The sequence below is a fragment of the Peromyscus maniculatus genome, chromosome 3 (genome assembly GCF_049852395.1).
Source record: "Peromyscus maniculatus bairdii isolate BWxNUB_F1_BW_parent chromosome 3, HU_Pman_BW_mat_3.1, whole genome shotgun sequence".
Lineage (NCBI taxonomy): Eukaryota > Metazoa > Chordata > Mammalia > Rodentia > Cricetidae > Peromyscus > Peromyscus maniculatus.
This window is the reverse complement of record NC_134854.1, coordinates 141,327,413-141,354,387: the sequence shown is the minus strand read 5'-3', so window position 1 is coordinate 141,354,387 and position 26,975 is coordinate 141,327,413. Positions and strand designations below refer to the sequence as shown.

The window sequence follows — 26,975 nt, the reverse complement described above, 5'->3', positions numbered from 1 at the left end:
TTCCATCTGCTGTAGGAGGAAGCGTCTTTGATGATGGTTGAGCAAGGCACTGATCTATGAGTATAATAGAATGTCATTAGGAGTCATTTTATTGCTATGTTCTTTTAGTAGAATAGTAGTATTTAGTTTTACCCTAGGTCTTGGGCTATCTAATCTCAGGTTCTTGATAACCCAAGCAGCATCGGGTAGGTGCTCCATCTCATGGAATGGGCCTTAAGTTAAATCAGATATTGGTTGGTTACTCTTATAACATTTGCACCGCCATTGCTTTAGTATGTCTTGCAGGCAGGACACCACTGTAGATCAAAGGGTTTGTAGCCGGGTTGGATTAGTGTTTATGTTTGTCCTTTGGTAGCATGCAAAATACCTTCCTGTACCAAAGACACCATCCTATAGGGGTGAAGACTCTAGGTAGGCACTAGTTCAACTTCTCCATGTTCAGTGAGTTGTGTAAGTATTGCTTTCAGCAATAGGGAGAATTGCCAATTCAGAATTGCTATCAGTTTGTAGAGAGCAACATATAGTCTTGGCAACAGCCTGGGTTATTTGAGAATTCAGATGGGACCTCTTTGGCCAACAACTCAATTAGATGTAATCCATTCCTAATATTGGGATATATATATATATATATATATATATATATATAAACTTCTACTATATAAGGTTTCCATACTACCCCTCTAATGGCCCTTATTTTTAACTGTCTCTCCTTATATTCCTTCCCTTGTTCCACTCTTCCCTCCCAACCTCTATTTGATCTTCCCATTCCACCCCCCCCATCAGTCCATAGCTATCTATTCTATTTCCCTTCGTCCCTTAGTCCTTACTTAACCTCTGTGATTCTAAACATTGTAGCTTGCTGATCATCAACTTGGCAGCTAATATCCACATATAAGTGATTATATACTATATTTGTCTTTCTAGGTTGTGGTGTTACCTCATTCAGGATGATTTTTTTCTAGTTCCATCCATTTACGTGCAGATTTCAATTTTTAAATTATTGAGTAATATTCCATTGTGTAAATGTAGCACATTTTCTTTATCCATTCATCTGTTGAGAGATATCTAGGTTGTTTCTAGTTTCTGGATACTATGCATAGAGCAGGAGTGAACATGCTTGAGCAAGTGTCTCTGTGGTAGGATGAAGCACTCTTTGAGTATATGCCCAAGAGTGATATAACTGGATGTTAAGGTAGATCAATACTCATCTTCTTGAGGAACTGCCACATTGACTTCCATAGTGGCTGTATATGTTTACACTCCCATCAGCAATGGATGAGTGTTCACCTCACTCCACATCCTCATCAGCATGAAATATCATCTGTTTTATTGTTCTTAGCTATTCTGACTAGTGTACGATGAAATCTCAGAGTGGTTTTGATTTGCATTTCCCTGTTGATTAAGGATGATGAACACTTAAGTGTTTCTCAACCATTTGAGTTTCATCTTTTGAGAATTCTGTTTAGATCTGCACATCATTTTTTTTTAAAAAATTGGGTTGTTTTGATATTCAGTTTTCTGAGTTTTTTTTATATATTTGGAATATTAGCTCTCTATTGGATATGTAGCTGGTAAAAAACAAAACAAAAAACCTTGCCCCATTCTGTAGGCTGTGCTTTGTCCGAATGATAGTGTCCTCTGCTGTACAGAAGTTTTTCAGTTTTATGAGGCTCCATTTGTTACTTGCTGATATTAGTGTTTGTGCTAATGGTGTTCTGTTCAGAAAGTCTTCTCCTGTGCTAATGAGTTCAAGACTATTCCCCACTTTATCTTCTGTCAGGTATCTGATAGAAGTGTATCTGGTTTTGTGCTGAGGTGTTTGATCCATTTGGAGTTGAGGTTTGTGTAGGTAACACTGATGGATCTATTTAGATTCTTCCTGCGTGTTTTGTGTTAGGATTTTTTTTAGACTTAACATTTTCTTTGACCAATATATCCATTGTTTTCTATCATGTCTTCAATGTCTGAGATTCTCTCTTGCATCTCTTGTATTCTGTTGGTGAGGTTTGCCCCTGTGGTTCGTGCTCTATTTCCTACATTTTTCATTTCCAGATTTCTTTCAGTGTTGATTCTCTTTATTGATTTTATTTCCACTTTTAGGTCTTGAAGTATTTTATTCATTTCCTTCCATTGTTTATGTTTTTGTAGATTTCTTTAATGGATTTACTAATTTCTTTAAGGACCTCTGTCATATTCATAAAACCTAGTTTAAGATCCTTGTTTTGTGTGCTGCATTTTTCAGAGCCTACTGTGTTAAGGACGCTGGGCTGTAGTGGATACTGATTCATGAGCATGGGAGATCTTTCCATCTTTGATATCGTCTTAGCTTTTTTCTTCAGTATCTTCAAGTTTTTATCATACAAGTTTTTTACTTGTTTGGTTAGAGTTATGTCAAGATATTTTATATTATTATTGCGAAAGGTATCGTTTTCCAGATTTATTTCTCAGTCCTTTGTTATTTGCATATAGGATGACTACTGGTATTTTTTTGAGTTAATTTTGTATCCTCCTACTTTGCTGAAAGTGTTTATCAGCTGTAGGAGTTTCCCAGGGGAATTTAGGGCCACTTATGTATACTATCATATTATCTTCAAATAAAGTTACTTTGACTTCGTCCTTTCCAATTTGTATTCTCTTGCTATCCCTCTGTTGTCTTATTGCTCTAGCTAAGACTTCAAGAACCACATTGAATAGGCATGGAGAGAGCAGACAACCTTGTCTTGTTCTTGATTTTAGTGGAATTGTTTAGAGGTTTTCTCCATATAAGTTGATGTTAGAATCACTTTGACTGTGTCCTATAAGTTTGAGTATGCTGTGTATTGATTTTCGTTGAATTCTAGAAAGTTTTTAATTTCATTCTTTATTTCTGTCTTTACCCATTTTTCGTTCAGTTGTTCAGTTTCCATGAGTTTTTAAGTTTTCTGTTCTTTCTTTTGTTGTTGAGATCCCGCTTTGATCAGTGGTGTTCAGATAGGATGTTGGGATTTATTTCAATTTTCTTGTATCTGTTGAGACTTGCTTTGTGTCCTAGTAGTGGTCAATTTTGCAGAAAATTCCATGAGCTGCTGAGAAGAAGGGTATCCTTTTGTGTATGGGAGAAATGTTCTGTAAGTATCTGTTGGATCCATTTGGTTTATGATGTCAGTTAGCTCCAGCATTTCTCTATTTACTTTCTGTCTGAATGACCTATCTATTGGTGAGAGTGCAGCATTGAAGTCTCCCACTATTGAATGTGTGAGGATCAATATGTGATTTAACCTGTAGTGGTGATTCTTTTATGAACTTGGGTGCCCTTGTATTTGGATTTGTGAGTTAAGAGTTGCAATGTCTTCTTTGTGGATTTTTCCTTTGATGAGTATGTAGTGTCCTTCCCCATCTCTACTGATTGATTTTGGTTTGAAGTCTATTTTGTCAGATATTAAAATATCTTACTTCTTAGGTCCATTTGCTTGGAGTATCTTTTTCTATCCTTTTACCCGAGGTGATATCTACCCTTGATGTTAAGGTGTGTTTTGTGGATGTAGCAAAAGAATGGATCCTGTCTTTTATTGGGGGAATTGAGACCACTGATGTTGAGAGTTGTCAGTGAGCAATGTTTATTGATTCCTATTATTATTATTATTATTATTATTATTTGCTCTCTCTATGTCTGTGTCTCTGTGTCTCTGTGCCTCTTTCTCTCTGTCTCTGTCTCTCTCTGTCTCTCTGTCTCTTCTGATTTGCCAGTAAGGAATTATTTATTTCTTGTGTTTTCTTGGTTTTTGCTAACTTTCTCAAGTTGAAGTAAAAATGGCCATCCTACCATAAGGAATCTACAGATTCAATATAATCCCCATTGAAATTCCAACACAATTCTTCAGAGATCTTGAAAGGACAATTCTTAGCTTCATATGAAAACAGACAAAACCCAGGATTGCTAAAACAATCCTGAATAATAAAAGAACTGCTTATGGTATCACTATCCCCAACCTCAAATTATACTACAGAGCTAGCTGTAGTAATAAAAAAAAGCACGATATTGGCACAAAATCAGACATATTGATCAGTGACATCTAATTGAAGACCCAGACATAAATACACAGACCTATAGTCACTTGATTTTTGATAAGAAGCCAGAAATACACACTGGGAAAAGGACAGAATCCTCAACAAATGGTTCTGCCTGTTAATCATTCTGATTTTATGCTGGCATCTAGGCGTCTGGGTTTGGGATAATTGTAATTCTAGGTGCTGATCTGGTTTTGTCTTTGTTGGGTGGGTATTTTCTTCCTTAGCTTCTATTGCTATCTCTGTTCTTAGGAAGATGAGGAAGCTGTGTGTTGTCTGGTAGGGAATTCTTCTAGGATCCTGCCAGGTTTGGCCATTGGAATTTCTGGATAAAATATGTTTCTAGGTATTGGTAGCTAACACTTAGCAATGGTGATGGGATGGGGAAGTGAGAGGGTCCACAGGAGGGGGGAAAGCAGGGTGTTCCATCAGGATCTGCTTAGTCTCCTGGGAATGGGGGCAGAGAATGTGGAGAGGCCACACAGGTAGACTGCTACAGAGCTGGGGATGAGACTGGGGGTTTTGATATGGAGCAGAGGAGGGAGATGGGAGATCTGAAGCTCACCTACCTGCTTTGCTAACCTACTTGCTTCTCTGGCAGGCCTGGCTGGCAGGTTCCCAAGGGATGCCTGCTGGAGTATCGGGCTGGGATAACAGAATGAGCATGTGATATCAGATTATGTGTCTTGGAGATCTCTCTGGATCTGTAATGATCCCCACCTCCTACTGGGAATATCATTTGTTTGTTGAAGAAATTGGTTAGAATTGTCCACATTTTGAGTTGGTTGGTTGCTTCTTCATTTTGTCATTTAATTTGTTACTTTGTCTTCTATGTTTTCTGCACCCCGGAGTTAGTTCAGGCTCTTTTGTTCTGAGGGATGGTAGGATGCTGTGGTTGAAGCGATGATCTATTAGCACTCTTAGACCAGAGTGCTTGCCAGGCTGTCATGTCCTGCATCTATAAGGAAGCGCCTAGGAATCTTCCCTCACTGCCTGTGCCTAGGAATCTTCCCTCATTACCTGCATCTGCAGAGGACCATCACTCAGGCCCATCATTTCATTAGTGCATTTTAACTCTCTTACTCCTGTCACATTTAATATCTGAGGTTGCTATGAAGAACTCAACCATCATCCAGAGTTGCAGTTTGACAGACAATGCAGAGCAAATGCCTCACCATTGTTTATCAGTTTAAGAGCAAAGAATTGGTCTCCTAGCAAAGGAGGAAGGCTTTTATTTATTGAATTCTGACTGTATGCTGGGTGTTGTTCTAATTCCCAGTGGCTCAGCTATCAACAAAATGACACAGATCCTTGCTTTCTTGAAACTTGCATTCTAGTGGGGGGAGATGGGAAATATTTACAAGTGAGCTTACAACTGAATTAGGAGGTGGCAAAGATTGTGAAGAAAAAGCAGAAAGAAAGTGGTGAAGGAATTGTAGGAGGTTGGGGGATTTGGGCTTGAAATATTGAATTGAGTCAGAAGGCTCATGAGAAGCCCACCTCCTGAATCAGAAGTCAAACTGCCAGAGCAGAGCTTGGAGGCGATGGCTGGGAGTGCCAGCATGCCCGGGTGGGTGAGGATCCGCAGTGGCCAGTCTGACTGATATGGGGTGAGCAAAATTGAAGTTAGTAAAGATGTGGCCGGAGAGGTGGGGATGGGCGTAATCGTGTGCCACTTGTAGGCCATTTTGAAGACTTGGATTTTCTTCCTTTAACAAAATGGGCAACTACTGGAGGATGTAAAGTGAAGCTATGATTTAACCTTTTTGAAAATCTTTTTTTTAATATAAAATTTTAGTTAAATATTTGGGAATTTCATACATTTATACAGTGTATTTTGATCATATTTATCACCTGTCTGTCTTCCTAACTCCTCCCAGACCCACCTATATTTCCCAAATAACCCCAGATCCCAACTTCCAGTACTCTTGTTGGTGCTGCCTGTTTGCTAATGAGAATGTGGCCACCCACTGGAGTGTGGTCATCCAGTCATTACCGCTCCCCACACCCATTAAAAAAAAAACAACTTTGCCTTTCCCAGAAACCATCCGTTGTCAGTAGCTCCTCAGTGAGGGGTGGGGACTCAGAGATCATGGCGGAAGATGGGGCGGAGAGACTGTAGGATCTGGAGGTTGAGGAGGACAGGACTGAAACAGTTGCTTCTGGACATGAAGGTTGTTGTGCTGGTGAACTTACATTACACCAGCTGTGGGTGCCTGCAGGAGACTTGTGCAAGACTTAACAGTTTTTAAAGGATTCTTCCAGCTGCTTGGGGAAGGGGCTATGGGTAGGTGAGGACAGAGAAGAGTGGAGAATTGAAAGCCGAGAGCCTTCATCAGTCAAACTTTCCTCCTTGTCACAGAGTACCTGGCAAGGGGCTGAAGGTGATTTACTTGCTTGTGAGGGACTCTGCAGCTAGCTAGAAGCTGGCCAGCGCCTCCTCTTGATTCCGTCCTTTAAAGATCCAAGGCATTGCATTCTTCTTGGCACTGTGGAGCATGTCACGACACACAAAATCTTAGGGTGGAATCCTCACTCAGGAGGGTGGTGCACGGTGAAAACGCCACATTTGTCCCTGTTCCTTTTATGTACTTAACGTTTGTGCAACTTCTAGCCAGTTCAGTCCAGGGTGAGTTTTTGATGGTCTCCGAGTTAAGTAGTGTTGTTGTGGGATGAATCATTTATCCACTCAGGTCATGATTTAACCAGGCGAGAGTACCTGAAATGTGCGATGCTATAAGGCACAGAGCCACGTCCCTTTTCCTTAACATTTGGGATCTCCCATTGAGCTTGCTGAATGCCTTTTAGTCTAGGCAGCCTTCTCAACATCCAGAGAGCCTTTTCATGGGAGAGAATTTATCTTTGCTTGGAATCCCTGCCCATCACAGTCTGCTTACAAGTTTCAGGTGCTTAGCAGCCAGGAGAGGGCCTGCTCCTAGCCTTGACAATGGCATATAGCTGTCCACACTTGTTAGCTTCTCCTTTGTGGGTTTGTACATGCAGCCAAAGCAGCCAGAGGTGCACTCATTCTTAACAGAAGAGGGATTTTAAAAAGTGTATCATCAGGACTGGAGAGATGGCTCAGCCGTTAAAGGCTAGGCTCACAACCAAAAATATAAAAAGTGTAACTTCTAATTCAAGCAGAGTTTGCCTCCAAGAAAGCTTTCAAGTTCCCCTTCTGGTCTTTCCTTGTCGTTACTTCTGGTCCTTCCCGGCATCCTTTTTTAGGTGCTCCCCTTGAGTCCTTCATGAAATTGAGATGCATGAGGGAGGCTGGGAGGTCAAGGGGATGACTGCAAGTGTCTCCTTGAGCTTCGGGTTCCGGGGCCACAAAGGAAAGATATAACCAGGGGAGCAGATCCCCCCATTCATGAACAGGTCTCTGCCTTAGACCTGGGTTCTCAGCTTCCGGTTAAAGGAAACTTGCCTGCTGGGGGAACTGGCAGGCATTTCACTTGGGCTGTCCTTCTTATGGTCACTGGTACTATCACCTTAACAGAAATGGTAGGAAGCTGCCGGAAGAGCCAGTTGCTGTTGGGGGGAGAAGGGAAACTAGGGTTCACTGGCTCTCTTTGGACGTGGGCTGTCAACTGTTTTCCTTAAACAGATATACGGGAAGTATAAATCCTTACACATGGTGTGAACTCAGCTCAGAGCCAGTGCTGAGTGTAGGATCATGCTCTTCACAGCACTCAGGATGCACAGGTGGCTCTAAAGACTGACTTGGAATGTAAGCATGGGTCTTATAGTGTCTGGATTTAGGAAGCTGGGTACTAAGAGCTAGCATCTAGTCCTCTCTAGGGCTGGTTTAAAACCTGTTAGCATCTCTGCCCCTGGAAAATCTCTTCTTTCCAGATCCCTGGGTATATTGTATAGATTATTTTATGGCCTGGGTCTCAGCAAGATAGATGCTCATGGATGGTCCTGAGTAAGATACTCAGGACCAAGTCTTAGCAGAAGTCCTAGCAATGAGCCCTAAGGGGCCTGAGAGGAAAACGAGACACTAGAGGACTCGGGCATCTTTTCTGTAGGCAGAGCAGCCTAACATAAATAGTCCTCAGCATAGGAGGTATTTGACTTTACAATGGTGTGGGTGTGATACACATTCAGCAAAGACCTTACTTCTACTTTTATTGCCCAGGTAGGCCTCACACTCTTTAGCTTAGCTCCCTAGTAGCTACAGGCATGCACCACAATGTCCTGCAACATGCAGATGGAGGTTTAAACATCCTTGAGGTTCTCTAGCCTATTACTGTATAGAGTGCTTGTTTAGGAGTTCCTGATTTATAGACTTTAGTTGGAATTGTTGGACTGCCTCTGTAATATCGCTCTAGACCTGAACGCACAAATTGGAAGAGATCCAGCAACATGGGTTCTCAGAGGAAGGAACAGATGTGACTGAAGTGAGAAAGTGGGATGAGCAGAGTCAGGAGCAGTCAGAATCTCTGAACAGTGACTGCAGTGGGCAGGAGCGGTCCACTAAGAAAGGGCTTATTCCACACATTAGACTCTAGCCTTCCCTCTGAGACAGCTCTTAGCTTCCTGCCTTTGGCTTGTTTAACCTTCAAAGGACTTTATCTACTGCTGCTAGACTGCCCAGGGGCTCACCTCTCCATGTTCCTTGCTCTATCCTGCTAAGACTGAACCTTCTAGTTTGTCATTATCTGACAGAGAAAGATAGCAACTTCTTTTCTTAACTTACTCTTCAGTGCCCCAAGCTTCGTTCTTTACTGTTATCTAGGTTAGGTAGATCTACTCACTGCCCCCTGAACAGGCATTTTGCCGGTGCTTGCTAGAAGAGGGACATGTCTTTCCGTTTCTTGTGGCCCCCTTAGTATCTGTGTATCCTGAGGTTGACTGCATGGTAGGTGAAGGAAGAAGGGATGGCCCTGAGTCCTCCCTCCTTTCTGGTGTCTGCAGAGGGCAGAGGACCTGGAGCAAGACAAACCTCCACCTGGGCTGGGTAAGGAAGACACCAGGATGGAAGTGTTACTTCTTGTTCCCCTTCAGAACCAGCATTCACTAAGAACCAGGTAGAGCCTGGTCATAGTAAGCCAAGAGAGCCCTTCTTTCTGCCTGTCAGGGAGTCAGCTGTCCCCACAGGATGAGTCAGTGGAGAATGGAACCAGGGAGTGTATCACTGGGAGGAGAAACCTAGGATCTTCTCTGCTCAAAGACATTCAGGCCTCACCAGGCCTCTTCTAACTGACTTGATTTACATGGAAGTTGGGGTGTCTGACTTCTGTGTATAGCTTCTTAGGTTGATTTCAAAGTGCCCCCCCCATCACTATCCAGAGTGCTGCTTTCTAGAATATCCTACATATAGGGAAGAAAGTAAAAGCTCAGGGAAGGGCACTGGCTGTAGAGCTGCAGAGTGAATTCCAACACAGCACGCCCCCAAACCAGTTGATGTGTCCCATGAGGTTGTCAAGTGAGATTGTGGACTTTCTTGGTAAAGAAGTCTACTGAAGGCCTACTGGGTGTGGCCAGTCCTGGGTGCGGAGCGAATGTGATGGTGATGTTTATGTATGTCAGAGTGCCAGATTTTGGGAGCCAGAAACTATCTTTGCATCAGTTCCATTCTCTTTAAAATGTGGAGCTGAAACCACACCATGTCAAAGAGGGGGGGAACGTCCAGTCTTTGGTCTCCAGGCTTACTCATGGAGTTACTAAGACCCTGGTTCACCACAGGTCACTGGTATAAGCATAGCAGAATGGTGTGCCAGCTGAGACACAGTAGAGCACTGGAGTGCCCACGTTTGGGTTCCAAAGCCCTGTTGCCCAAATTCATGACAGAGACAATCAGTTTGAAGATGAGCACATGGAAAAACAAAGGAATGAACATTTTATATTGTTCTTGTGATCAGTGCTGCTTAAATATGGCACAACCTTAAGCTGCATCCACAGATGAATAGTGAATAGACCAGACAAAAAAGTAAGAATAATAATAACCAATGTCTGAAGTTGTTATAGGTGACTGATACATGTGATATGGTTTAATTACACCTTGATTTCTTTCTTTACCATAGCCCCATGGGGTGGATATGATTGCTGTTACCATTCTATAGATGAGAAATGCATTGTAAGGGATGCAATGCCCAGGGCCCATGTTGAACAGCTGAGGACCCAGGCAAGAAGATGCATTTTTAGAGGATCCTCTAGGAAGGGAGTAAGCTGGGCCTGAGTTGTGGTTGATGGAGAATTGACCTATATAGGCTACATGTTAGTTCAGTGAGGGGCTGTTCATAAATGGATCATGTAGAGAAAATATAAGTTTTCCACCCCTGAAAACATTCAAAGAGAAGTTGGATGGCTGCCTGAGATATCACAAAGGAAAATTTAATAGCAAGAAGGAATTGGCCAGCTGATGTGCAAGTTTCTGTCTGGAAAAAAAATGATGAGGCAGTTGCCAAAATGAAGTTCAATCCCTTTGTGACTTCTGACCAAAGCAAGGACCACAAATGGCATTTCAGTGCACCTTCTCACATTCAAAAGAAGACTGTGTCTTCCCCTCATTCTAAAGAGCTGAGAGAGAAGTACATTGTTCAGTCTGTGCCCATTTGAAAGGATGATGAAGTTGAGGTTGTCCACAGACACTACAGGGCCCAGCAGATTAGCAAAGTGGTCCATGTGCACAGGAAGAAATACGCCATCTACACTGAATGAGTGCAGTGAGAAACGGCACCACTCTCCATGTGGGGATCTACCCCGGCAAGGTGGTTATCACCAGGCTAAAGTTGGACGAGACTGGGAAAAGATCCTGGAAAGGGAAGCCAAGTCTTGATAGTAGGAAAGGAAAAGGGAGAAACAAGGAAGAAATAATTGAGAAGATGCAGGAGTAGGGATATGCATCTCATACACAACTTCCATTAAAGACTGCTTAATGAAAAAGAAATGACGGTAGCTGCCTTGAAGGCATATAGTCTTCTGTAATAATATCCCCAGTGAGAAGCCCACCCCACTTCAGATCATGTGAGCTAGTGGGGAAATGCTGAGCAGAAGCAGGCGTCAGCATCCTCATGCTGTTAGGTCCTATCCTGGACTCTCTTCTGATAGTGTCCTTGCTTCTTCCACTAGGTTCTTTCCCAGTGTCTTCTCATAGTTTTTTTTTTTTTTTTTTTTTTTTTCTTATTGGGATTTCCCCCTTCCTATGCCACCTCAACTTGAAATTGGCTCAGATTTCTGGAGATTTACAGTTTTGGCTTCTTGGTGAGGCATAGTGATGTCATTGGTGTCTTATATTACCAAGGTCATAAAACCCGAGTTCATCCTGGGGAAGCAGCTTCTCCACTGAAGTTTCTATAGGGGACGTGGCCAGCTTAGCCCTATGCCCCTTGTCTCACACTTGCCCAGACACCACTGTGGAGCAGACTCTGCCAGGAGCGGATTCCTGTACTGTACCTTACTCTAAGGGAACATGAGGACATTAGGAGGCGTTGGTGACACAGTACAGAGAGCCTGTGACTACAACATATGAAGCCCTGTGCCAGCATAGGAGACTGCCTACCAGAAGCCCCAAAGCCCAGCAGGGTGGGAGTTTATGGGGATAGACTTGGGAAGGGATCCCCTGGTTCCTTCCTCAGTCTTCCCCTTCAGACTGCTGTATGCTGGTAAGCTCAGCCCTCAGACTAGCTTTCACTCCTCACTGGTTAAATGTTAAATGGGAAAGTATTCCTTCCTGTATCTGTGAGGATCAGGTTGACTGAGTTAACTGGAAGAAACAAAAGGAAGGTTCCCTCTCTTCCTGACTTTGGAGGAAAGTGGGGAGGGATGCTTCTCAACTGAGGTCTGTGAGACCCCATATTAGAAGTCCCTAAAGCCTTGGTCTCAGGCTGATGCCCAGTTGACAGGACCTACTTACAAGCTTCTGAGCTAAAATCCCATGTGTTGGTGGCTTATGGGGAGGGACTGCATAGAGCTCAGTAAGTTATGCAAATGATTCTGCTTCACAGCCAGGTTGGGTGACATGTTGAGGATATCTAGGTGTTCTTCAACACACATCAGTTTTGTCCAAATCCATTGACATCAAAGTGTCTTGGTTGAAACACATCGAATACACCTCGATGGCCAAACCTCACAGCCAGCCAGCACACATGCTGTTGGTTGTTTTCTTTTGTGGATTGGGCTAGGTTTTACTAACCTGGAAAAGACTGAAATGAAAAGTTTGAAGCGTGGTTTCTACTCAATACAGATTGTTTTTGCATTGTCATCAAGTTGAAGAATCAGGGCTGGAGAGATGGCTCAGGGGTTAAGAGTTCTTGTGCCTTTTCAGAGGACATGAGCTTAGTTTCCGGCTCCCATGTTGAGCTCCTCACAACCTTCTTTGTCTCTAGCTCCAGGGGATCTGACATCTTCTGGCTAACGCTGACACCTTTATTCACATGCACATACACCCTTCCCACACGAACACATAAATAACATAAATCTTATTAGAAGTACATTATAAATCCTAACTCAAACTACTGTAAATTGGGGATCACCTGTGTAAAAAGATTCCTCACCCCGTGTGTGTGTGTGTGTGTGTGTGTGTGTGTGTGTGTGTGTGTGTGTGTGTGTGTTTATAAAGAGGGTTCTCCAATTTCCATTTTTCATCAGACCATCAGTGCTTTATGGCCCCATAAATATTAAAAGGCACCTTTGTGCTTGTGGGTCTAAGAAATGAAATGATTTGCCCGGTCTTCAGGGCATCCCCGAATTGGAACTCTAGCAAGTAGCTGGGGAAATAGAGGTCTGTCATCAGCTGTCCCCGGTGGTTCATAGGATTCTTGGTTGCAGTTGTGTGAAAAGTTGACGTGGACAATGTTTCAAATTGCTTCTGGCGAATGTTAAAACTGTTAATGAATTATGTCTTAGTGAAAAAGAGGCAGAAAGGGAGAGCCAGCCTTGCCTGCTTTGAGAGCTTTTGTAATTTTCCTAATTGGCTCATTCCTTATCTGAAAGGAATGTCCTCTCCACTCTGTCCCCCACTGCCAGCTGCTCCTGATTTCCTGGCACTGCAAATGCCAGAGCGGATATGGCTGCTCCAGAGGATTTTCAGGTGTGTGTGAGGGGCAGGCAGGAGCAAGACATGGGCTCCGTTCTTCATCAAGTCTTGTGAGCTGGGAGAGCTGGATGTTTTGAATTATGTCTTTATTCTTAGCATGTCCCCCAAGATGCTCATGGTACGTGAGAGGAACTCTCCTTCCAGGGATCTTGCTGGCCCACTGAAAAAGGCACAGAGATTTCCAGCCACTTCTGGTCTGCCCCAGAACGACTGAATGACTGCCCTCTAGTAAGCTTGTATACGTTTGTCATCTTGGGTTAAGACTCAAGGGTATAGATTCCTTGCTGTTTGTAGCCAGAGCTAAGTGTAGACCACACTGACCTGAGATTGTGATTTGCCTCTGCTACATCTAGAGTATGGAAGAGTCAATACATGCCATGAGTACCTTCCTATGTGTTGGTTTATTTGTGTAGCAAGCATTTCTTGCTTGTCTCCCAACTACCAGGCACAGTTGTAGGCTCTAGAAGTCCAGTGGAAACAAAGCCAAATCCTGCTCTCATGGAGCTTGAGGAAGACGGGGGTATAAAGTGACTTGGCGAAGCATGCAAAGAACCTTTTCCTTTAAGCCGCCTCTGTGAGAAGCACATCGTCTCCTTCCCCTTTGTCCTTTATCCCCCAAAGGACTCAGTATTAGGCACTATATTAGGCACTAAGAACTGAATGTCCCCCTTTCTCCGAGTGTCTGCTTCTTAGCTGGGGTAAAAGTCTTCAAGAGAGAGGTTGCACAGACTTCCTTAGGGAGCATGACTCCAGCAGAAGCCTCAGGCTTTCAGGATCGGTGACTCATTTCTCCTGGGCCAGCTGGACTTGTAACCCAGCGGAACTGTAGGTCCCCCACTATGTCTTGCCAAGCAGGTGTCACCATCCCCACTACCTCCCAGGCTTCCTCTCACTTGAGCTCTCTGGTTTTGTCACTCACACCTTATTGTTACAGCCCAGCTCACTCCCTGTGCCAGTGTTTGGGAGACAGGATAGAGCTAAGACGAGGGATCCCACAGTGAGATGGGACTAGTCCCTCTGGCCTGTGGCGCCTCCCCTATTTTTCCCCGTCACTCTCCCTTTCTCTCATGCAACAGAACCTGGCTGAGCCCCTGCTGCCCATCTGCGCATGACCACGCATGGCTCTGTGGGCGAGTTCTCTCTCCCCAAATTCGTACACTGATGTCTTAAACCCTGATACTCAGAATTTGACAGTAACGGAGATAGGGTTTTTAAAGAGGTAATTAAGGACATTGTTAAGATCGACTCTAATGCAGCATGGTGAATGTCCCTATGAAAAGACGGGGCTAGGATGTAGAAGTGTGAGGAGAGACCATGCCAGGATACAGAGGGGAGACACCACCTCAAAAAGTCAAGGCAAGACGCTGCAGAAGTAGCCAATCCTATCCGTATCTTGACCTCTGAGCTTGAGCCTCCAGATTGCAAGGAAATACGTGTGGGGAACTGAAGCCATTCTCTGTCACAACTAAGCAGGACACTCCCACGGGCCCTCCATGTGGCCCTGGCACTGCTTCCCTTCTCTTGTGCCTGTGGTCTTGGTCCACTTGGCTTCCAGCTTGCTACTTGAGGGCTAGCCTGATGTCCTGCAGCAGTGGAAACCTGGTCTTGATGGGATGAGTGTCCATGGATGTCTGTGGCTGATGGAAGTGACAGACTTATCAGTTATTCCCTGAACATAGTATGGCTCCCATTTTAAGCACTTGCCTTGGCCCTTCTCTAAGGGAGGAGTGAAGAAATGCATGTCAACAGCTGTTCCTAGCGTGTCTGTACCTGTGGTTTCTGGCGAGCTGCTCTCAAGGCTCTACTGTCTTAGGGGACAGCTGCCCGGCCAAGGACTGGCTAGAACTTGATGGTCGCAGTAGAGGTTTCCCTTTCTAAAGTGTGCTGAGCATGTAGCCTTGCCTGCTTTCCTCTGGGCCTTCTAGTCACAGCCTCCGTGGCCTCAGAGACTAGAGGGAAAATTTGTCCCTGTGTCCTGGCCAGGGCAGCTAGATGAGGGTGGCACATGGGGAGAGCTGGTTGATGGGCAAGAGGACCCAGGAGTGGCAACCAGACACAGAGAGATGCCCCTGGTGTGCCTTGCAGTGGTCACTGTGCCCTCTGCCCCAACGAACTTGGATCTCATTTTTATTTTTGCAGTGGCTGAGGGTGAACCAAAGTCCTAGCATATGTTAGACAGGTACTCTACCATGGGCCGTACCAACAACTTCTAAATTTTTATTTTAAAGAAATGAAGGGGGGAAGAAAGCCCTCCGGGATTCTACATATGAGAATCTCAAGAGAAAGAGAGGCTGAGATTGAGTCAGAGAGAAGAAACCTACAAGGATCAAGAAAATGGTGAGTGATAGACAGATAGGAGAGAAAGAACAGGAAGATAGATAGCCAGAGAGAAGAGCAGAGACAGGAGGATGAAGAAATGGGAGACAGAGAGTTCAACATACATATGGCCTGTGGATGTTTTGATCCTGACTAGTTCATACTTCTGCCAGGAATTCAGTACTTACGGATTTCCATAGGATGACCATATATTGGATATAAATTAATAATATGATTCCTTGGTTCACTGCTGTATGCCAGGCTTCATGCTAAGGCACTAGCAAACATGACCTTTAGTCTTTTGACAGTCCTATGACGTGGCTTTTTAGCCTCACTTCAGTGAACAGGAAATTAAGGCTCAGAGTAGGTCACTAGGGCTTTGTATTCAAGTGTGTGACCCCAAAGCTTGTCATGTTAAGCACATGGGACACTTCTTTGTTCTCTTCTTGGTACTATCCATGTCAGCTTTAAGTCTTGTCCCCCAAACCAGCTTCGGGCGTACTCCAGCCATCGGCCATCCTGTACCCTGCCGAAACTCTGTTTTTACTGTTGCCAGCAGACCCCACACGGAAACTCTTGGTACACTTTCATTCTACGTTGACATTCTGGTTGCTGTTTCCAGAGCCTTTCCCAGTTGATATTTACAGTGATACTGCCATTCCTCTATGAAGGCGTGTTGTTCTTTGTGTCTTGTGGATGAGGAACTAGGAGAGCTTAAATGGTCATTTAGGATTGCTCTCTGCAGCTTCTAGACGGTGGGGCTTGAACATGACCCACTGTGACAGAGCTCAAGTCCAGCACTTTCACCCTGTTCTTCTCCCTGAGAAAGCTGCCTTCTCCATGGCAGCCACTTGCCTTGGGCCAGAGGAGTTGAACTCCATTGATGATCTACATTTAGAGTGGCAATGTGGTAGAGGGAGTACACAGAACTGTCCCTCGTCCCAAGGCTGAGTGTCTGGACCAGGACCATATCTGTACCTTCCTCAGAGTTCCTGCATCATGGTCACAAAGTTGAAAGGCAATTCTCCTAGGGGAGTGTGAGGCTTATCTTCTTCAGGGCATGGGTCAGTCCCCACAAGCCAGTGGACGGAGCAGAGCCAAGTCTGCCAATACTCTAGAGAATGGGAATGGCCAAGCCTCAGTAGGCAGAGATATGGTGAATGGGTTTCATTCCTCTGCTTTAAAGTACGATCAGATGCAATGATACCTCCCCTTTGCTCAGGTCACTGAATTCCTCGTGCCTGAAACAGAAGAGGCTCCACGGCCCTTGCATGTTCTCCTGATCTCAGAGCTAAGTCAAGTCTATGACCTTAGAAAGGATCCAGGATGTTGTAGCCCTAGAACCTTGGCTTTGGTAGAAGGACAACTTGGGGCTGCTTCTCTTTCTAGCGTGGCTCAGGTCAAAGAAGAACGTCTGTCAGAGGAAATGAGTACCTAAAGAAGAGGAGCATGCAAGGACGTCTTTCCACTTACAGTTAAAATAAACAAAGCAAAACAACTTCTTATGAGCATGGTTCCCACCTGTAGATCCCACCACTTTCCCTGATCATTTTAGGCTTGTAAATGCCTAAAGCCCCTGGTATTTGGTAACTATGCACTGTAATACATGAAACGTATTACAACGTACCCACAGCTCACATCACAGAGAATATGTTTGCTGTAATGAAATTAGAAGGCATTGTTGTACTTTTTAGATGAATGATCTTTGCTAAGAATAAATTACTCAATTTGGTCTTTCAGCATAATCTCTATGATACTGGTCAATAACTCAGTGAATTGAGCTGCATTTTCCTAGCTGACACAATGTTTGTAGATATTGAGTTAAACATTCATTTTGATTTTACAGTGTTATATGTCGGAGCCAGTCTAGTTTTGTTTTGTTTTCAGATTTTAAGGGTTTCATAGGACAATGAGAAGCTTGTAAATACTGGGTTTGAGCCTGTTACACTCATGGATTCATTGGATGGATTAAATCTTGTCTGTCATATTCATCCCTATCTCCAGAGAAGAAAGGAGAAAGAGATTCTATTTTAGTGACTCGATGCTCAGTTTCTGGCCTAGATTATACCAGATCCACAGGCCCTATAATGTCTGATGTTTTATTTGTAACTATCAAGTATAAGTGGCTGTCATGGTTTGGATCTGAAATGATACCCAGAGGCTCATGTTTTGAGGGCTTGACTCAGGGATGCAGGATTGAGTGGGAGGAAGTTAAGGTTATTGGGTGCCTGGCTCTTCCTGTTGTCTGCCTCCTAGGTACTGTCATGTAGCTTCTACCATGATGTTCTGTTTCACCATAGACCCACCAAGTGTGGCCTCTGAAACCATGAACACAAATAAAATGCCCCCACTTGAAGTTGTTGAGTGCCAGGCATTTTGTGGTAGCAACAGAAAGTGGAATAATTCAGAGGTGATCTCTGAGGACTATGGAAAACTGCAGATTATCCTAAACGAGTTGCCTCATATTCATTAAAGGAAGTGTGAGTATAAAGTCTATACATGAAATTATCAAATGGCTCAGAGTTTTGGAAGAGAAGCCTGAGGAGTGGTGGTGCATGGAGAGAGGATGGTTCTCCTCGAGCCTTGGATCGGGCATGATGGAGATGCAAGATTCTCCTTTGCCCCATGAAGGAGCGTCATTCAGATACAGTGAGGACAGAGTCACCTTTTAGCAGGAATGCAACTGTTGGGTGCCACTGGTGACCACAGGAACAGGGGAAGAACTTACTTTGGATGAGAGGTATGCAATGGTCTCATTGATGCTGCAGCAATGGTCCTCTAGTTAATGCACCATTTCCCAAGGTTCCCATGGTCATCTGCTCACCTCCTGTCCATCCTCCTTGTCTACATAGTTGTTCTTCGGTTTTTAAAATGGAAATGTGTGGTGATATATTGTGTACACCAGTAAAGCTTACCTGGGGATCAGAGGACAGAGCCAGCCACTAAATTAGACATAGAGGTCAGGAAGTGGTGGCATGCACCTTTAATCCTATTACTCGGGAGGCAGAGATCCGTCTGGATCTTGGTGAGTTCAAGGCCATACTGGGCTACATGAGAGAAACAGAATCAGGCAGTGGTGACACATGCCTTTAATCTCAGGAAGTAATATGGCAGGGCACAGAAAGGTATATAAGGTGTGAGGAAACAGGAACTCACTCTCTTGAGGTTGAGGATTTCATAGAGATAAGCTAGTGGCTGGCTGTTCTGCTTCTCTGATCTTTCAGCTTTCACCCCAATATCTGGCTCTGGGTGGTTTTTTTTAATAAGATCTTTTAAGATTTGTGTTACAGGAATGCCCATTTTCTATCAGAATACCTACTCTTGAAAGGGGGCAGTATTATCCTTACCCTGTATGCCTCCCATTTAAAACACCTAGCAGGTATTTTCATCACCTGGAAAATGAAACATGAGTGGATGACGGAGTCCAGCTGAGCCAGCGCAAGCTACCATACCCTAAAAATTAATATAACAAACTCAGCAACAACAGAAAGCCCAAGGCTGGACTCAAGACTAGTTCAACCCTGGCTGGAGGGAATGAAAATGTTTGGAAAACACAGCGGGTTGGGAACATGGGATGGATTAGCCTCCCTCCTTCAAAGGAGCAGGTTCTTACTGAGCAGGCACATGCTAAATAACAAATCCTCACTTAGGAGAATGCTGCCTGGCAGGAATGTCTTATGGTTCTCTATCTTACAGTATTTTCAAGTCTTTTGTTTCAATCTATTGGCAATGTTTAAACGCCACATTTCACACAGAAGTACAATATTACTAATGAGGCAATAAGGAATAAGACATTTTATGGTAATGTATTATGCTCAAGAAAGATCTCCTTTCAAGTAAATTTTAAAGGGTTTCGTTCACATCATCTCATTTTTAATGCAAAAGAAGATCTTACTTCACTAACAAAGAGTAGGTTCTGATGGGGTGTGCTATTCTCTTAATGGAGTAATCTAAAAGATACTTCACCTGGACTTGACACCTGGGCTCAGAATCCCAGTCTGAACATGATCAGGAGGAGATCATTTAGGACCTCTGCTATCTTGCTGGTGACTTCAAGGGTCACTGACGTCCTTGTAATGAACGAGTTGTCCCCGGTATTCTTAGGAGGTCTTTTTCTTTTTCTCTTCTGTTTCTTTCGATACCACTCATTAGCAGAGCCCTTAATGAGCATGTCACTTTAGCAGGGGATGTCACAGTCTCATGCCGTTGTATTTGAACTTTTCCGTAGGTCAGGTGAGTCACTGTAGCTGAGACCAGCCAAATGTTCCCTCTCCCTTTCTGGTTCTTTTTCAATGTAGGATAATTTTGTAGATGGGAAACAGTCCTTGATCTTGAAGCAGCCTTTGAAATCTAGACATGATCTCCGTGGCTTAGATAACACAGCCAGAATTCCACATCAGTCCCCACATAAGAAGGCATGAAGTCTCCATACAACAGTGACCTCTTTCCTCTGTGGACTAGACCCTTCCACATGTCTAGCTGAGGCATAGATTTCTCCAGGGGAGACTCTAACCTTGGGCTTTCTGTTGTGGCTGATTTTGTTATATTAATTTTTTAAAGTATGATTGCTTGTGTTGGCTCAGCTGGACTCGGTCATCCACTCTTGTTTCATTATCCATGTAATGAAAGCATGTATTAAGTGTTTCAGATGGGAGGCAGAAGCAAAAGGAAAGAGAATAAGGACAGTGCCATTCCCTTCCTGGACTAGGTGGTCTGATGGGGAAATGGGCACTTCTGTTTTGAATTGACATAGAACTGTGTAGGCAAGGTAAATGGGCAGGAGATAAGCAGATGGCCATAAAAGCCTTGGGAAATAATGCATTAATCAGAAGAGCCTCACCACAGTAACAAATATCCCCAACTCTTGATGGCTTCACAGGAGAACTGCTTATATGTTGTTCCCATATGTACACCCCAGGTGCATTATTGGAAAGCCAGAAGGGTAACTCAGGGTTTGAAGCTCCTTCCTTGCAACTGCGCTGTCTACTTGGGTCTTGACATTTTCTCTGCATGACTTGTAGCTGACAGATATGGAACAAGAAAGGATGTGGAAAATTGCAACCAAGTTTTAGGGTACAAGCAGAGAACTGGCTCATAGTGTCCTAAGAGTTCATGGCCCTGCCTCCTCCAGGAGACTGGCATGGCATCTAGCTGTGAACCCAGAATGTTTGGTGGATATCAGTGCATATCTACTGCAAGAAGCTATTTACCCACTTGGGAAGGTCAGGAGAGGCTCAAGGCTAATGTAACTGCTGAGGGCTGAGTAGAGCTTGCCTGTGGAAGAAGCAGGGTCCTGTATGCATGGTGATGGTGAGGGGTCAAGCAAAGGAAGCAGGAATAGTGTGGATTGGGCCTTCATCTAGGACTGCACTGGCCCTCAGTTTGTAATGGCACGACCTTGCCTGGGCATGTATAGTGCCAGGCATCACCTTCAGTCCTGAGACCACATCCCTTTTTGAGATGGGACTATGTTTTTCATGACCACTGAAAGTCCCACCAGGAGTCTCTGGCTATGCCTTCTTGGCTCTGGGTTAACCAGAAATATACCCAGTCCTTACTTTCATGGATCCCGGGCCTTTCACTGTCCCCAAAGGTTCAATTCCTTTCTATCTTGGATTGGTCCTTCTCCTGGATGTATTTTTAAAAATGTTTATTAATTCTTTGAGAATCTTATATAATGTATTTGGATCATATTTACCTCTATATCCTCCCCTTAACTTCTCCCAGGTCCACCCCCACCTCCCTATCTTTAACTTTGCATTTTTTTATTAAAAAAATAATCCACTGACTCCAGTTTGTGCTTCTGGGTGTGGGGTCACCCACTAGAGCACTAGCAACCTGCCAGGGGCCACATCCTTAAAAAAATGACTCTCCTTCCCAAAGCAACCATAGAGTAGCTCATGCCTCCTCAGTAGGGGCTCATTCCCACTCCGTGCCAGATGTGGGTGGGTTTGGTCCTGTGTGGCTCCTGTGTAGGCAGCCATAGCTGCTGCGTATTCATGAGTGCCATGGTCCTGTTATGCCCAGGGGACACAGTTTTGCTCCCGTCCTCCCCACCTCTGGCCCTTACACTCTTTCCACCTACTCTCTTACATTCATTGCTGAGCCTTGAGGATGGGGTGTGATATAAATGTCACACTTGTGGCTGAGCACTTCACGGTTACTTAATTCTTTTTTTCCCCTAATCCCTTTTACTGATAATTTTGCAGTCTCTGACACCCCCTGCCCACTCTCTGAGTGTTCACATATATTTTCCCAAAGTGAACTCAGTGTTGCAGTGACTAGAGGAATTTGGGACTTTATTGGGTTGAACTGACCACCAGCAGATGTTCATCTGGCTCTACTACATTGTCCCACGTAAGAACATTCATCCCCAGGGGCCTGACCTGCCATGGAAAACTTCACGGAGGAGCCTCTGGGTCCACCCCCCCTCCCCAACAGTGTTCTTCAGGATTTACCCTGCAGCCTTATTTTTACACTTGAGAATCTGCAAATTCCATCACCAGAGAAAATAGAAATGTTGTCCAAGCTAAGGTCTTTTGAGGACACAGGGGACACTTTTTTTCCCAAGAGCAAATATTGACTAGGATATCTTTTTGGTTCTGATAGGATCTGGGAAAAAGTCTCAAGTTACTAAAATAGAGAATATGTTCTAATGCTGTTTTTAAAATGAAACAAATGTGTTCTTCTGCATGAAAGTATGTGTGTGTGTGTGTATATGTATGCATGTGTGTGTGCATGTGTGTGTGTGTGTGTGTGTGTGTGTGTGTGTGTGTGGTGAAGTATTTAAACATCACTGATAACAGCAGCCAGAGTACAATGACCACTCCTCCTTATGTGCTGTGCTATGCTCTGTCATTTGGTTCATTCATGTGGCAAATGTTGAGGAGTAGGTCTTAGTGTCCTAAATCCTCAGAGAGCTCCCCAAATCTGCCCTGTCACACAGTTGGAGGGCAGAGAGCTAGAGTGAATCCTAGGACCTCACCACATGTTTCTTTTTAGAAGTGCCCACTCACAATTAGGGAATCCTATTTTCTATCACATGCACAGGATGGTAAGAACCACCTGGCTAATGCTGTGTTACTTCTACCCATACTAGTAAGTCTCTGGGCTTCAGTTTCTGCTGTGGTAGAGGTAGGTGGTTTAAGGTCTCTGAACTCTGTCTTGACTTGTCAGGTAGAATTAATGACTTTTGGGTAAACACAGAGAATTATCTATTAAAGTTTTAGATACATTTTAAAAAAAGTGCCTAGGGCTTGTCTAGCTCCATATCTACGATTCAGTGTCCCTATTAATTCAGAAACAGGCTTCTTTGGAAAATATTATTGTCACAAGTAAAGCAAAATCTCTATTAAAATGCTTTCTAGTGTTGGACAACTTGAGTGAGGTTAAGTCAGCATTCCTTTGAGAAACTGGAGCAGGTGAGGGTGAGGGGCAGCAGCCTCAAGAAAACAGTCGTGAATTTACCTGACTTTAGGAAGCCGTAAGATAATGCATTTCTGAGTCTGTACCCTGCCCTGTGTGCGCAGGCCAGGGAATGTCCAAATCCATGGGGTCTACCCACCAGCAAAGTCTGTGCATTGGGCCTGGAAAGGGACTCCAGTAACTTAAAAGTCTGTGCTATCACTTGATTCAACATCACTGGAAGACCCAGCCTTGAGAAGAGAGAGACGTCTTAGGATGTGTGGTCAAAGCTCTCGTGGCATCTACTCTGAGGCCATGCCCACCAAGTGCCACGGTTCTTGCTGTGTCTTTAGGGACTAGTCTTGGGAGAGCAAGGCTTACTTCAGGAGTGTCTGACTTAGGGGGACCTTTTGGCCTCTCCTGATAACTTTGACTTGAGCAGTTCTGATGAAATTTGTGCTGAGATACGTTGGGCCTTTAAATGGACAAGGCAGGCTGCTTTCCTGCAGCACATCTGGACCAGGGACCTTGAACTTTCTGAAGGTCTGGGAAGCTCCCCTTGTCTCTCTCTCATTTGAGCCCCTGTGAACTGCCAGCTCACTTTTTTTTAGAGACAGAATCTTTCTATGCTGTCTTAGAACTTACTATGTAGTCCAGGCTGGCTTGGAACCCACAGAGATCTGCCTGCCTCTGCCTCCCAAGTGCTGAGATTAATGGCATGCACTACCACACCTGGCTGACAGCTCACTCTTAACAGTTAACAGCCTTCCTAGCAAAAGAAATGGTCCAGGGTTCCTTGTTTCTCCTCAGGTGATATGTTATGATAAAATGCAGTCAGGATTCCCGAGCTTAGGTGTGATGAAAATCTGAATGAGTTTGATTGCTAAAATATTTTGAGGTTTTACACATAAAAGTAATTTATGTAGTCCTCAGCTTTTGAACTACTTTTTCATTCATTATTAAGTTGATGTTTCTAACATAGAAAGCTGTGACTGGCACTTAGTTTTCCAGGCTGGCCTGCCTAGCTGTAACTCAGCTGAAACATGATATAGTTGCTATGAATCATAATGGAAGACAATATTTTTGCAAATGAATAATGTGGAATTGTAGCCTCAGACTCCCTCCGTGTTAAACCACCTTGAGAAGAAAGGCTGGCAGCAGTCCTATGGAAGACAGGCATCTCTCCAGCAAGGGATGAAGGCTGCAGGAGTCAACTGGGGTCTGGTAGGAGGTATGAGGAGGGACCAGGAGGATGGGCAGTCAGAGGAGCAGGGTCAGTGTTCTTGCAGGTCAGGACCATGTGTATCATAAGCTGTGTACACTCTATGTCCTGGAAATGCCGTGGTCTGCTTCCACAGTACACACACACACACACACACACACACACACACACACACACACTCATACACTTCTGCTCCGTCTTGCTGTTAGGACAGGGCGGGTGATAAGAAGTGAAGGCCATCAGGGTATCTTTGGTTTCAAGTGGGCCAGGATATGTGAGCAGTTTCTCTTTTACTTGAAATGGATGGTCAGAAGCTGATGTGCAAAGGCTCTTTTCACCTGTTGCGGGTCAGTAATCCCGTGCCTAGCCCTGCTTCCACAGCCAGCTCTCCACCAGGCCCAGCTGGTTCCAGGTACAGTGACCACCATCCTCATCTGAGGCTGGGGGCTCAAGCTGTCAGAGCCAGGAGCATGCCCCAGGGTGCTTGACTCTGCTCAGGCCTCACATAACACACACTGAAGACCTGGAAATCCCTTGCTGCCTTACTGACTCCTTGGAGGCTGGGATGCCACACTTGAGAGTGTCTGTCTGCTCTGGATGGTCACTGTGTCCCCTGCTCCACCCTTCTGCCTTCTTGTACCTTGTACCACTGGAAGCTCTTGTGGACCATTGAAAACAGCCAATTAAACCCAGAGTGCTCTGCAGTTTCAATCTAAATTATACCCCAGGAAATCTGTCACAGTGTGTGTTTCCCATTGAATTAAGACTTAGTGATATAATGTAATTATTTATTATGTAATAAAAACCTATTATGGATAGCAATTTTCAGTGACTAATTTAATTTTACTTATTAGTGTTCATTTAGGTCTTAGCTTATAATATGTTTGATACAGGTACTGAAACCATGGTTTTGTTTTTGTCAAAATTCAGCAATTTGGAATTTTTCAAGGATAAGACCTGTTATCTCCCCCAAACATTTTGATAAGTGAGATTTTCCTATGTTTGAGTCAAAGACTGAATAGGGCAAATGGGATATAGTAAATTTTCACCAAATGCACCAAACTGAAACGATTTGTATTAATTTCTGAATCTGGAAGGTTGATGATGGCCTTAAAAAAATTAGCCTCTCTAAACAAAGTCATGCAAACCGGTTCAGTCCAAGAAAGCCTGGTGTGTAGACTGGCAACACCAAGGTCCCTCCCGAGCCAAGTTGCCAGTTCATTAGGAGTCTGCCCTTGATTTACATTTAGTCAGTTTGATTCCATTTTATTTCCTCTTTAATGAATTTTTATGACCCGAAGGCCCTTGTTTGGAAATGGACTGCCAATCTTGGTGGGATAGCCTCCAGGGTAATGGGTTGGCCAGGCTCGGAGAGTGGGAAGGGTCCTGTCAAGACTGTCAGCAGTGGAGGAGGCAGAGACGCGGCTGTCCTGGGAAGGCCAGGGCTCCAGTGTGTCTCTGCCCCCTGTGTTTCAGAGTCTGCAGCCGGGGGCCCACAGTAAGGCCTATGGTTTGCAGCACTGGTGTGCCCAACCACGCTTCCCTGAAGAGAGGCGGCTGCTCAGGAGGCTGCTGTTTTGTGACCAGGAGAATTCCTTGTCTCCTTGGAACTGGAGGCTTTACCTTAGAGCTATTTAAATGTGTCCCTTAGCCTCAAAGATGACTCACCATTTAACAATTAATTACAGACCCATGTATTGTATAGTTGCTGCACATACGTGGGGGTGTAATCTCTACATTGCGTGATGTTAATGAGTTTTTCCACATCTCCAGACTGTAAAGACCTGAACCAGGTTTGTGGGAAAAGGCAAGTTCATTAGCATCTTTGACTTTGGCTTTCTTCCCTGTGTCTTCCAGGTTCTACTAGGGTGTGGCAGGGAGAAGCGAAAACTTAGCCTAGCTGGGCAGGTGGTCCTGGGGAGGTTCAGGAGGTTGGGATACTGCTCACAAAATATTGTCACTTGTGGCTGCTGGGGCTGGCATTTATTGTCACAGGCTCATGGAGATGTGACAAGCTTTAATAGATGTGCCTTTATATTTTGTCATTTTATTTCATGAAATGTTTTCATGGTAAGGATGCATTTCAGTATTTTATAAATTTTAATCCAGTGTTACGATCTCTTTCTCTAACCTCTTTTCTACACTTTTCCTGATGTATGTTAGTCTGTGTAGTATGTGTACTGGCTACCTGAATGAGATGGTCCAGTGTGTTGGAAGTGTGCCCTTTCTGAGCACACAGGGAGAGGCGGCAGTCACAGTGGGATTCCTGTGTCTCCATAGGCTGCTAGCACGATTCTCCAGCACCCCTCACAGCAGGCCATGCTGCCTGCTTCCCCCTGCCCCTCCCCACTGCACATCAGCTCAACTGATGCTTTCCATGCCAATACACTGCTCCTGCCACAGACCACAGGTGTTGGCCACTTGTCTCCTCTGTCAGCTCTCAGTGCAAGTGTGACCACCTGAGAGCATTCTCCAGTCACCCGTGTGAGTGGCCATTGTCCTACCTCCTTCTTAATGCATGGGAGTCACTCGGTTATCATGGCACTTAGGAAGACTGAGACGATTTAATTTGCTTATTTTGTCATTGTTTTCACGCCACCACCAGTTCTGCAGGCCAGCACCTAGTGCCTGCAAAAAGGTGGGGTGAAGCTGAGTGAATGAATGGCTCAGGGCTTCCCTTGGTTTGATTTTTAAAATCCGGTGCACATTCAAGAGGCTATGTATCAGCATAGCCACAGAGAAGACTGGGAACACATTACAAAAACCTCTCTGGGAGCGTATCGGCCCTTTTAATGCATGGTTTGCAGTTTTCACATTCAACCAATTGCAGACTGAAAAAAAAAAAAAGGAAAAAAATTGGGTCTGTAATCAGTAGGTTGTTGATTTCAACAACAAATAGCATTTGTTTTCTTGTCAATTATTCCCTGAGCTGCAGTATGACAA

General features: G+C 44.3%; 1 protein-coding gene and 1 pseudogene across 46 annotated transcripts in view; both read left to right on the top strand.

Annotated features, from left to right (window-relative positions):
- The window catches only part of Cacna1c (calcium voltage-gated channel subunit alpha1 C), a 658,960-nt gene that overhangs the window by 204,935 nt on the left and 427,050 nt on the right, over window positions 1-26,975 (top strand). The gene's annotated exons all lie outside the window — the stretch shown is intronic.
- Window positions 1-26,975, top strand: part of LOC143272487 (ribosomal protein uL24-like pseudogene) — a 43,993-nt pseudogene extending 17,018 nt beyond the window's left edge. The window contains exon 1 of the transcript XR_013050107.1: window positions 1-26,975. This exon is cut by the window's left edge and continues 17,018 nt beyond it. The product of XR_013050107.1 is annotated as a ribosomal protein uL24-like pseudogene (transcript).